At 51.3% G+C, this 12163-nt stretch overlaps 1 protein-coding gene across 6 annotated transcripts in view; it reads left to right on the top strand.

Annotated features, from left to right (window-relative positions):
• The first annotated feature begins 8375 nt into the window (after positions 1–8375).
• The window catches only part of RNF144A (ring finger protein 144A), a 115853-nt gene continuing 112065 nt past the window's right edge, over positions 8376–12163 (top strand). Inside the window, exons 1-2 of one of the 6 annotated variants that reach the window (XM_079940112.1) lie at positions 8381–8717; positions 11061–12149. The gene's annotated coding sequence lies outside the window, so the exon portion shown is untranslated. Of the gene's footprint in view, positions 8718–11060; positions 12150–12163 lie in introns of all 6 variants that reach the window. The other 5 variants (XM_079940110.1, XM_079940114.1, XM_079940111.1 and 2 more) reach the window with 5 other exon arrangements.

The following is a 12163-nucleotide window of genomic DNA, read 5'->3' as shown; positions in this document are numbered from 1 at the left end:
CTGGATTTCGTTTTTGAGTTGTTTACGTGTTTGATTATGAATGTGAGTGCAACTTGTGCTCTGGGAATTCACTTTATCTAGAAAATATACATATAATAATGAAAAGAAAGCTTCTCTGCGCAAGTTCATTCCAGGAAGATCCAGGGAACTGCCCAAAAGTGATTTATTTTTTCACCTGGGGCCATCTCGGCTTGTCCTTGCCTGATTCCTTTTTTTTTTTTTAGGCTGCGCCGGGTCTTAGCTGTGGCACTCCAGTATCTTCCCTGAGGCACGTGGAATCTTTCAGTTGCGGCACGCGGACTTCTCAGTCGTGGCATGAGGGCTGTTAGGTGAGGCATGTATGCAAAGTCTAGTTCTCTGACCAGGGATCGAACCTGGGCCCCCTGCACTGGGAGCATGTCATCTGACCCGCTGGACCGCCAGGGAGGTCCCGTCCTTGTCTGATCCTGCTCCTAATTCCCATGTGTGAGTGTTTCCACACCACCAAGCAATTCTCCCACACCAGCTGGATTCAACTACAATTCAACTCAAGTCTGACACTCTCTACCTGGTGGTAGCATCAGATCCTACAGGTTAAGGGCTCTGTCCTACAAGACTGTCCCTCACCACCCCTCCCCCCAATGCAGATGCCAATCACAACTGCAGGTTGTCACCTGTGCTTCTGACTGAGCAGCTATATGGAAGGTTCCAAGGACCCCCTCCTAGGATTGGATTAATTTGCTAGACCAGCTCACAGAACTCAGAGAAACATTTTACTTATTAGATTACCAGTGGACCGTGAAAGGATATAGCTTAGGAACAGCTGACGGAAGAGGTGCGGGGGGCCAGGTATGGGGAAAGGGCCCAGAGCTTCCATGGCCGCTCCAGGGGCACCAGTCTCTCCCAGTCTCCACATGTTCACCAACCTGGAGGCTCTCTGAACTCCATCCCTTTGGGTTTTTATGGAGGATTCATTACGTAGCATGACTGATTAGGTCATTAGCCACTGGTGATTGAACTCCCCTTCTGGAGGTCTGGGGGTGGGACTGAAAGTTCTAACCCCCTAATCACATGGTCGGTGCCCTGGCAATCACCCCCCACCAGAGGTGGCCTAGGGGCTTTCCCAAAGTCCCCTCAATAGTGTAGCAAATACATCCATATTGATGTCATTGAGACCTGGGACCTGGTCCCCCCTGAGGCTGGGACCTGGGACCTGGGACCCCCTTACCTAAATGCCTGCACCTGCACAAATGTCTCCTACAACGATGGAATAAAAAGAAACGATAGGGGCTAAAAGTAACTGTGCACTCGCACAGTTGGGGCAAATTATGAACAAGACACAAAAAGGCTAAAACCCAACGGCCACTTCTGAGGTGCTGGGAGCAAAAGCAGGGGACCGCACGTGCCCCCTGTACACAGCACCACCAGGGGGTGGGCACACCATCCAAGCCACCCCTCCTGGACCCATCTATGCCCCCGCATCCCAGTTAAGGGACCAGCTCGCCCCCTCTGGGGAGCAAACAAGGAAACCTGTTACTTTTTTTCACTCCCTCCTGCTGTAGCATGAGTCCCAATAAAGCCTTGCCTCAATTCCTCATCTGACCTCTAATCAATTTCTAGTGATTAAAGTGATCCAAGAACCTAGTAATATCATCACTTAGGAAAGTCCAAGGGTTTTAGGAGCTCTGCACCAGGAATGAGGGTGAAGACCAAATATGTATTTCTTATTATAAATTATGATCTGTCACCCTGAACCCCCTTAGCTCCATGTCTAAATAGACTGACTTCTACCAATTCTCTCTTGGAGTTTGGGTTGTAATAAGTTTCCAAGAATTCTTCCCCATAAGCTGTTACTGAGGAGTCACAAGACGTGTGTGTGTGTGCGTGCGTGTCTGTGTGTGTGTGTGTGAAGCAGGAGCTGTGTATTTTCTCAAGGGATACCTCGTCACTCCTTCCATCGTAACACAGATGTCACTTTATTCAAGTGTTGTTTGCACTGAACTGACCTGTTGCAGTCAGCTCAGGTGGCCATAATAATACACCTTAAATAACAGACATTTATTTCTCACAGTTCTGGAGGCTGGAAGTCCAAGACCAAGGTGCTGGCTGACTGTGTGCCGGGTAAGCCGTTCCTGCTGCCCTCACGTGGCAGAGACCACCGGTCGGTAACACTGGGGAGGACTCGCCTGGGCTCCAGGCTCTGGGAGGGGGGTATTCCCTCTGCCTCCCCACCTCCCGGGACACCCAGACTCAGCAACTCCAGGTATTGCTTGGTTGTTATTTGTTTGTTTGCTTGAGTCTGTGGAGCCTTCTCTTGATGATTAGATGTTCTAACTGTGCATCTTCTTTCAGGGAAATGAGACGTGGCCTTACCCTGAGATCCTGTGATAAGAAAAAGTTCTCAGAAATGCAGCCGGGCATCCAGCATTCATACACAGATATGGAATAAGACAGGGAGGAAAGGGGAAGACAGAGAATTGCTACAGACCTTCATACACATGCAGGATGGGGACGGAGGAAGAGGAAGCTGCATTCTTTCATCCCAACATGGAACCATGGTGTCAGAGCCATGGACACCACGAGAGTGAGGAAAGTATGAGAGCTCGGGTCAGGCCCAAAGGCTGATGACCTAACGACACCAAAGGCAACAGCAGTGAACTGAGGTCTGAAATATGAGGAGAAGTTTCCCAGCTTGTCCGGGGTTGGAGAACTTAAAGAGATTGAATCATCTCCTTAACATAAAGGATCCTTAAAATCATAGCAGAATAAAAGTTAAATACAAAGAAATCAAATGGTTCTTAGAAACAAACAGAAACAAGAATCTCCAAAGGGGTCTCCAGGTCTGTTTAGGTCCAGAAAGGGTCTTTGCAGCCACGGTTCTATTCTTACTCCCATGGTCCCTCAGAACTGTCCATCCACAGGTGGTACCCAAGGCCCCGTGGATCCTGGCTGTCCAGGACCCACCCTCCACCCTCATTTCTGGTAGACAAACCCACTGCCTCGCCCAACCAGTTGACCCCGCCTGATGTGTCCTGGTTCTCCCCTCTGTGGCTGTGCTGGGGCTCTTCCCGCTGTTCACTATGTCCGGGTCAGCTCTCTGGGAGGCAGGCTCTGCCTTGGATGTTTCCTGGCAGGGAATGCTCTCTGAATGGCTCTCATAGGGAGTGGGGAGAAGAGGGCCTGGGAGGAGGTTGCAATAGAGCTTCAGCTGATGGGACTTGGCTGGGACCCTTCAGGACTGTGCCAAATTAATGCAGTTGAGCAGGCCTTTAACTCCCAATGGACCAATGATTGGAAGCACTGCCTCCAGACATTTGGGTGAGGCAGCTTCCTTTGGCAGAGGAGAATTCCCAGGAAGTGAGCTGTCAACACCCCCTCACTCCAGGCAGCTTGGGGAGTGAGTGCTGCCTGGAAACATGGTTCCATGGTAGGATGGAAGAGCGCAGGTTCTATAGGCGGGTCTGTGCAAAGGCACTGCTGCATCGACCTGTCAGATCTCACCCAAACCCTGTCCACTGGACGGAGCTCATGTCCTGTTCCCCTCTCAGCCTTTATTGTAAACCTTTAAGACATTATACCACATGGCCACACACATGAGGAATGAGCTCCGGGCACCACAATCTCTGTTCTGATTCTCGCCTGATTTCCTCACGGTGTTGCCTTTCTGCCTCTCTGATACCTCCATTCCTTCCAGGTTCCCATATTCTCTGGCTCCTGGCCACCTGCCTCAAACGTGCTCTCACATCTAAGACTTGATGACTCATTCTACTTACCTGGGACTGCACATTGACTCTCCTTAAGACCCACAGTGCATTACTGTGACTCGACAGCAAGTCTAGAACGAAGGCATTAGTAAGTGTAGGCTAGGTTTCCATAGCTTAACACGTGCAAGTGTACATTCTTCTGGGAATTACCAGAAGAATCACCTAACAGGAGGTAACCCAGGAACCCAGACTGATTTCACTGTAGGGTCCAACCATCTCACTAGGTGGCTGTGTGCTCAATGTGATGGGGCCAGGCCAGGCCAGTTAGAGGTCTTGAAATTCTTCTCTCTGCCTCAGCTCAGAAGTGACAGTCCTGTGCACAGTCTGGTGAACAAAATGAGTCACATGCCCCCTCCTACCTGCAAGGGGCTGGGAGATGTGGGGAAGTACGTAGATATTTAGTGAGCATCAAATGTCTGCCCACAATTAAGTCCATCTAATGTTGAATATAACAGTCATTCCTTCAGAACTGGAAAAGCCTTTTAAAATTCTGTCAAGCCACAAGGGTCAGACCCCATTGATTGTTCTAGAAAAGCAATATAATAAAACATGAAAATAACTGGATCAGCCAAGAACCTTGAGTAATAGTACCGTGGGTGTCACCAACTGGCAGCGATCTTGGGACCTTCAAGGGCCACTTTAAACCTCAGTGTTTCTATGTGTGAAATGAAAAGATGAGATTAAACTTTCTCTCTGGTCTAAACGTCTGCGTAGAACCTATGGCCTTTGCATCTGAGCCATATAGAAGTACAAGGTAGCAGAGAGTCCTGGAAGACAAGATTTATCTGTTTCTTTCGACAAATATTTATTAAGTGCCCAGAACTTGTTCTTACTGTGCTGGGGTTGGTGGTGAACAAGACAGAAAATGATTTTACTTTCTGAGAGAGTGCCAGAAAACTATCTTTACTTTTTTATTAACATGGTAGCCTTCTTGCTTATTAGCATGTACTTTATCACTTTGGTATGACATTTTTATTTTTGTTATGAAATTATTCTCTAAATCGTAGTCACCCATGGGCACTTTCTAGCTACTTGTATTAGTGTGCTAGGGCTGCTGAAACAAAGTACTATGGGCTGAGTGGCTTAAACAAGAGAAATTTATTTTCTCACAGTTTTGGAGGCTAGAAGTCTGAGCTTAAGGGACCGGCCAGGTCGGTTCTTCCTGAGGGCTGAGAGGGAGAATCTGTTCCAGGCCTTCTCCTGGCTTCTGGGGCTTAGCTGGAATCTTTGGTGATGCTTAGTTTGTGGAGGCATCACCTCATCTCTGCCTTCATGTTCCCATGGCGTCCTCCCTGTGTGCCTGTCTGTCTCAAAATTTACCCTTTGTATGAGGACACCAGTTGTATTGGATTAGGGCCCACTCTTCTCCAGTACGACTTCATCTGCAACAACCCTATTTCCATATAAGGTCATATCAGGAGGTGGCGGAGGTTAGACCTTCAACCTATGAATTTGGGGGACACAATTCACCCCTAGCAGTGCTGTTGTTAAGTGATTGCAAGGATGAATTTCCCCTTCACTTGTACTTTCTTTCCTGAAGTTCTGTTTTTCTTCCTTAAGCTATCATGCTTTTTTTTTTTTTTTTTTTTTTTTGGTACACGGGCCTCTCACTGCTGTGGCCTCTCCCGTTGTGGAGCACAGGCTCCAGACACGCAGGCTCAGTGGCCATGGCTCACGGGCCCAGCCGCTTCGCGGCACGTGGGATCTTCCCGGACCGGGGCACGAAACCGTGTCCTCTGCATCGGCAGGCGGACTCTCAACCACTGCGCCACCAGGGAAGCCCCATGCTTTGTTTTTTTGACCACACACTTTATTGTGATGGTAAGGCAGTTTTGCTTTTTTGCATTTTCTCTCCACGTGTTCTGGGAAAATACCTGGAGCCTTGCACTTTTTCTAGCTCCAGGGGTCTTTGTACAGCAGAAGGCAGAGCTGCCTGAAGACAGCCTCTCCGGGCTCCTTATGCGGATGCTCCACCTGCGGAAGAGATTATTTGGGACATCTAGGCTGGGAAGGAAAGAGAGGAGGTCTTTGTGGGAAGGGAGGCAGGGGTGGGACGATGAAAGCTTTCCCAAGAAGCCCCGAGAACGGCAGAGACTTGGCATCACCCTGCGAGGTGGGGAACATCTCAGTTTCCTGTGTACGTGGAAGAGAAGCTGAGCACAGCCTGCTTGCAAGGGACTGCAGGGCTTGGAGAAGGGACTGCTGGATGCACAGGGTGACGGGCTGAAGAGGACAGGTTACATCCATATCTCAGCACTGTAAAATCCCCCAGATTCCTGTGCGCCTCTAGGGGGAGAGAAATAGAACAACAACTGGCATTCTGATTACTTGCTGCTCTAGAAATGAGGAATTGAATTTAAGTTAATTTTAAAAATTAAAGAAATGTGAATTTTCTATACTTTCAGAATGTGTGATTATGAATTCATACAAACTCCATTGTCTAAAATTGTTCTGTTTTCAGCCACCAGTGTGAATCTTGAGCTTTGCTCAATTTTCTGTGTAAAGGAGGAACTTCATGATGGACTTCCATTTCTCCAGCCTCTGGACCATTTATTTACTGTGGCACTGATTCCCTGGCCTGTAACCATCTAGCACAGAATCTTGCCCTTAGTAGGTAATCAAAAAGGGGCTTGTACAGAGAGGGAATGATGAGTCACATTGCCCACAGGCACAAACGCTTAGCAACAAAGAGCATTTTTTAAAGTGATCTTGACCTGACAAACCTCTGGGTGAGATGGCTGAGAGCCCTGACCTGTGCAGAGGGTCAGTCGGAGAGAAAACCAACCAGTGATGGGTGGACGTGACCTTGAGAGACATTGGAAAGAACCAGGAAGGTTGCTCAGTGGCACAGCTCAGAGCAGATGACTCTAGTCTTTATTTATTGAGCACTTACTATGCTCAAGGCCCTCTGGGAAATTCCATGCAAAATTACTTCATTGCTGTTCTACAGAATCTCACGACCTAATAAAATCAGGCAGTAAATATCCAAAGCATGAAGTCTAAGAGATGCCATGATCAGCATATTATATAACTTCAGACTCCTGGAGGTGGGGAAAGCAGTGATGGATTGGGAAGACTTCACAGAGAAAAACGACATTTGAGATGCAGTGTATGGCCTGCTGCAAACTGTATTGTCAATGATGGTGTCCTTTTTCCCCATCTTCCCGACAAAAATTATGTTAACAAAGACAAACAAACAAACATGGGAATGAAGTCTCACACACACACACACACACACACACACACACACACACACATCACTGCTTAAGGACTCAGTGACTCAGTTGGGTAAGCAGTTGGCTTTGCACCTCAGCCCTCTTCCTGCCAGCCCTCCCCCCATCCCCATTCCCATGCCCCTGCTAACCATACAAACATCTGCATCTCAGTATGGGCCCATTCATCCTCCTTCCTGCTATTTGCTGTCATCCTTTCATTCATTTAATCATTCATTCATAAGCAGTATTGCACCAGTACGTTCCTGGTACCACAACCAGTGTATAGAAGGGGTGAACCTATTTTCTGTGAAGCTCAGGCCTTTATGCAGAATCATTTTCATCTTCTGGTGAGAGGCTGGAGTAACCAAGTGTTGTTAGAATTCTTCCCATTGTGCCTTTTCCTTGAAAGATGACATTTGTACAAAGAATTAGACAAAGGCATCAGAAGTGCTCATTCATATTCGGGGAGGAAAAATATTTACTGGAATAACTTCTCAATGTAGATGAGAAGATTTATTATGATTATGATTTTTAAAAAGACGGTTATGTAGTAGAGGAAGACAAATGATGCGGTGTCAAGATAGTTAAGAATTTTGTAGTTTGGGGAAAAATGAGACAAATAACAGCTAAGGATTATGGAATCCTTACAATTTTCCAGTTATGCTGAGATTGCTTTATGCATATTTGCCTTATTAACCCCTGCCAAGATCTCGATGACCATCTGTATTTTTCAGATAAGAAAATTAAAGCACAGAGAAGTTAAGTAACTTGCTTAAGGTCACTGGGCCCGTAGGTGATGGCATTAGAATTCGTGTTGAAGAAAGCTATGGTGGTGGGTTTTCCCATACTTCTGGAGAAAAGAGTCTGTCTATTGAAGGAGGCATTCTTTCATACGCACCAGTAGGTTTTGTTCAGATACGCATGCCTGAGACATATAATTTAGCACTGGTGCAACTTCCAGCTACTAGAGGGAGTGGCAAAGAGAAATCTTACAGGAAAATTCTACCTTCAAAGATCTTTGGCTCTAACAAGCTAGAAACCCTAAGCATAGGAAGTAAACTGCTGTGCCTGGATCTCGGGAATCCCCAGAAGGAAGGACCAGACAACTTGCCTCCAGTTCTCCGTCCGTCCAAGCAATCAGGTAGTGGGATGCAAAGACATTTCACGTGACGCTGGCGTGGAAAGGCCCTCAGCCTTCATCTCAATGTCCCCACATGCCGGGGCATCGAGCCCAGGTTCTGGGAGCCCCGATCTGCTCTGAGGCAGTGCTCTTTGTATCACCCGCGCTAAGAGTGTTTTGGGATCACCCATTTCTCTCCTGTTTTGCTGATCGTTTCTTCCCGGCGCATCGGCATCTGGGGCAGTCTTCTGGCTGCCGCCGGACGACATGCCCTGTGTGCCTCTTGGCGGCGTGAGGTCCGGGTGGTCCTCGGGCACCGGGTTTCCCTGCGGGCCTGCGCGGCCCAGGGCGGGGCGCGGCGGGCGGGCGGCAGGGGGCGCTGCGCGCCGAGCGGGGGCGCTCGGGCCGAGCCTGTGCTCCCCGCGTCTTTGTGCCACTCGGCGCCGCCGCCCACTCTCCCCCCGCGGGCCGTGCGCCCCGGCTGGAGGGCGGACGGGAATAAAGGGCAACTCCGGGCGGGGCGGCGGACGCGCAGCGCGGACACCCGGCCCCGGACCGCGGACATAGGCACGGCGCGCGGAGCCCCGCCCGTGGCCGAGCAGGAGCGGCGGCCCCGGGGCCCCTGCCGCGCGGGACCAGGTGGGTGACGCGCGTCCCCTTTGTGTCGGCCTCGCGGGAGCCGGGCGCGGCCGAGGGGCCCGAGAGAGGTGGCCGTGCCGAGCCGGCCTCGGGCGCCGGGATCGGGCAGGGGCGAGGGCCGGTCCGCGCCCAGGGTGCCACCCTGGCCCTGCCCCTCGGTGGCTCCGGTGCCGCGGCCCCTTCGGGACCCCGCCCGCCTCCCCGGTCCGCCGGGTCTGCAGCGCCGCGTCCCCGCGCTCCGGCCGGTCCCGGAGCGGCCCTGGGTTGGGGGCCGCGGGACGGACGACCGCGGTGGACGGGGTCTGGCGAGGGCGAGCCGCCGGGGCGCGGGGCGGGGTGGGGGCGTCGGGAAGGTTCAGCCCGGCCAGAGTGGGCCGGCGCCGCGTCCTCCGCGGGGCACATCCCGGCGCCCGATGCCCGCGGCCGCCAGCCTCGCTCCTCCAAGCCGTCCCCTCCCCAGGGGCGCGCGGAAAGTTCCCTGCGGGTCTCCCTGCCCCACCCTCCGGCGGTGGCTCCCCAGCTTCCCCGTACTGTCCTGGGCACCCAGCTCTGGGCGCTCCTGCGAGCCTGGAGACTCAGGGTCGCGGGGAGGAACGGGTGCCTCGTGCACCCTTTCGATCTCCATAGGCAGACCTCTGGATGGGCACTCCAGAAGTTCTCTCTGCCTGCCCTTTTCCCAGTGAACAATTATAATAATAGTAAAAATCTCGCTCAACAAGTATCCCATGCTGGCCTTGTGCCAGGCCTAAGGCAGGCGGGGTGAGGGAGCCCCAGGGGAGTATCCCCAGGGAGTCCTGCTGCCCTGCGGGGGGAGGGAGCTCTGGTCCCTGAACTAAAAACGGACCTCACATCTTGCTTTGAACTGTTGTGGGAGGAAAGCCTTTTTCTAGGAGCGGGCCTGGGGATCTGATAAGGACACATTCCAGTGAATCTGGCCGGGGGCAGCTGGCAGATAAGCTGTGCGGATAGTAAAGTGTGAGAAGGAAAGTGCCGTGTGTGGACACCTGCCTGAAGAGCTGTGAGCTCTGTCAGTGCCCAGGAGGTAGAGGCAGGGGAAGGAGGGTCCCAGCTGCGGGGGAGCCTGGTACTGGGTCAGAGCTTGAAGGAGGGGCAGGTTCTAGGTGACAGGAAGGGCCCCAGGCCAGAAGGAACTGCCCAGCGGAGGAAGGGGGAAGGAACACAAAGTGTGACCCTCGAACTTTCCCACAGGCCTGCAGCCCAAGTGTTCCCTTTCCTGGTACTGAGACTCAGGACCTGGTCTTCTGCAGTTTTCCAGCACCTTTTTAATTTTTGCTTTTATTATTTTTTAGAGAGTACAAAGGAATTATGCCTAGAGTGGTCAGATGAGGGTAGATCGTGAAATTCTGAATTCCAGGCCTCCTTTGGCCTTGATCCTGTGGCAGTGGGAGCCACTGATGCTTTTGGAGAGTGAGCTGGGCCCGGATTTAGAGTGGTGAAGGCGGGGTTGAAGGATGGGGACCTCACCTTACTGTCCAGTGTGGGGTGTGTCGCCTTTAGTCCCCAGCGTGGGCTCCCACCTGTGCCCTTGCCCCTTACGAAAGGTCAGGCATGGATTCAGAACCTCAGGAGAAAACAAGGTGCAGATGACCTAATTTTAATGGGAGGGGCCTTTTCCAGATCCAGCACCACTGGGGTTTGGGAGTTTGTTTAAAGAAGCTCTGATTCAAGTGTCAGGACGCTTGGAAGAGGAGCTGATGAAGGGAGAACTCAAGTGCGGGGGGCAGAGCTGCAGCCGGCAGATGATGGTATGGGCGCCCACGGGCTGTGAAGATGGGGGTACTGAAACCTGCAAGAGCACTTACCAATCCCTGTGTTTTAGAAGCGTGTTCCGGTGCCCTTACTTTGATCGAGTGTAATCCCTGCATCCAGGTCTTCACCTGAGTTCAGGGCTTGGCTTGTGGACTCGATGTGGTTTTGGACTTGGAGGGGACTGCCCACACTTCACTTGAAGCTGCTGGCGTTTAGCGGGTGAATGTGCCGCTGGGCCAGACGGCGGCAGGGCCAGACGCCGGGAGCCACGTTGCCTGTTTTTTCCACTGTGGTTCATAATTTGTCCCCACTGCCTTCTTTTGTGCACACTTCTCCTTCTTGAGAGCCTTTCTCTCTGGTGTAGAGACAGGGGAAGTCTGTCCCCGCAGACAGAGCATCACGGAGCTCGCTGGTCAGCACAGGTCACCAGGCCAGCCGGCCCACTGTGACGGAGGACATTGTGGACTGGAGGGGGGAGGTCAGGGGCCCCAGCGACACAGAGGGCCATGGCTGGCCTGGGCCTGGCATCAGCTCTCCCGACGGTCTGCTGTTCTTTCTCCTGTTCCACCCTAGAACTGGGAGGATGAAGACGTGTCAGCTGCCCTGGGGTCTGTGGTCTGGAGCCCCCCAGACTCTTCCAGCGCATCTGGCCAATAAGGACCTCCCCTGGATCCCTGGGGTGTGGAAGATGAGAGGCAGCCACGGGGCTGTGAGTAGAATGGAATGCTTCTACTGAAGATGGACCCTCCCCGTATTCCCTTGGGTAGTTTCCTACCTTGGAGACCCGAGAACGAAGTTGAAGGTTCTTTCCTTTAAGACTGGAAAAGTCACGTAAGGCAATCATTTCTGGAACCAGCCTCCTCTCTCCTTTGTTTCTGCATTACTGACACACATGAATACCTTTTCTTAATTAGATGAAGAAATTAAATGGAAGCAACTGTTCACATACCTGCTGGGGATTCGGGCTGAAAGGCAGAGCGTGTACAACTTTCTGACCCAGCTCTGTGACCTTGAGCAAGTGTCTTAACCTCCCTGTGTGGCCCCAGTTCCTTCAACTGTGAAACTAAGGTGTTGGTCTAAATGATTTCCAAGATCCAGATATAAAAATGTGCTGCTTTAAAGGTCTTTTCCAGGAGCCTCAATATTGCCAATGCAACCATTTTTAAAGAATTTTGCAAGAAAAAACGTTATATATATATTTTTGCTTTCAGAACAATGGCTTTTCTCAAAGATGATAATTTGAGAGATGGGCTTTGAAGAGGGTGGCTCCTTGGTGATGAGACTCTGGCATCTTCCTTCTTTCCTGGAATCTAAAGCCTGAATCGGATTGCATTTCCTGAATGGCCTATAGATAGACGCAGAGTAGGGCTTTCACCAAGAAGCAAGTGGACAAGCTGGATGCAGTGTTACAGAGAAAAAATAAGTTCCTGGATAGCATGAAGAAGCATGTCAACCAACATATTCTAGTCTCCTGGAGTTTGGCTCCCTGGAGAGCCAGGGAACAGTGGGTGTTCATTTAGCGTTTTCCATCACCAGGTGCTGATAGGAAGTGCTCTGTATGCTCGGACCCAGTTCTCACTTGGCCCATAGGATAGGCATCTCTACTGTACCCAACCTACCAAGGTGAGAGGGACAAGGAGAAGCTGTGGCGTCCAAGGCCAGGTACGTGGTACATG

This window comes from Stenella coeruleoalba, assembly GCF_951394435.1.
Source record: "Stenella coeruleoalba genome assembly, chromosome: 13".
Classification (NCBI taxonomy): domain Eukaryota; kingdom Metazoa; phylum Chordata; class Mammalia; order Artiodactyla; family Delphinidae; genus Stenella; species Stenella coeruleoalba.
The sequence above is the reverse complement of the archived record's forward strand: the minus strand, read 5'-3'. Positions and strand labels throughout refer to the sequence as shown.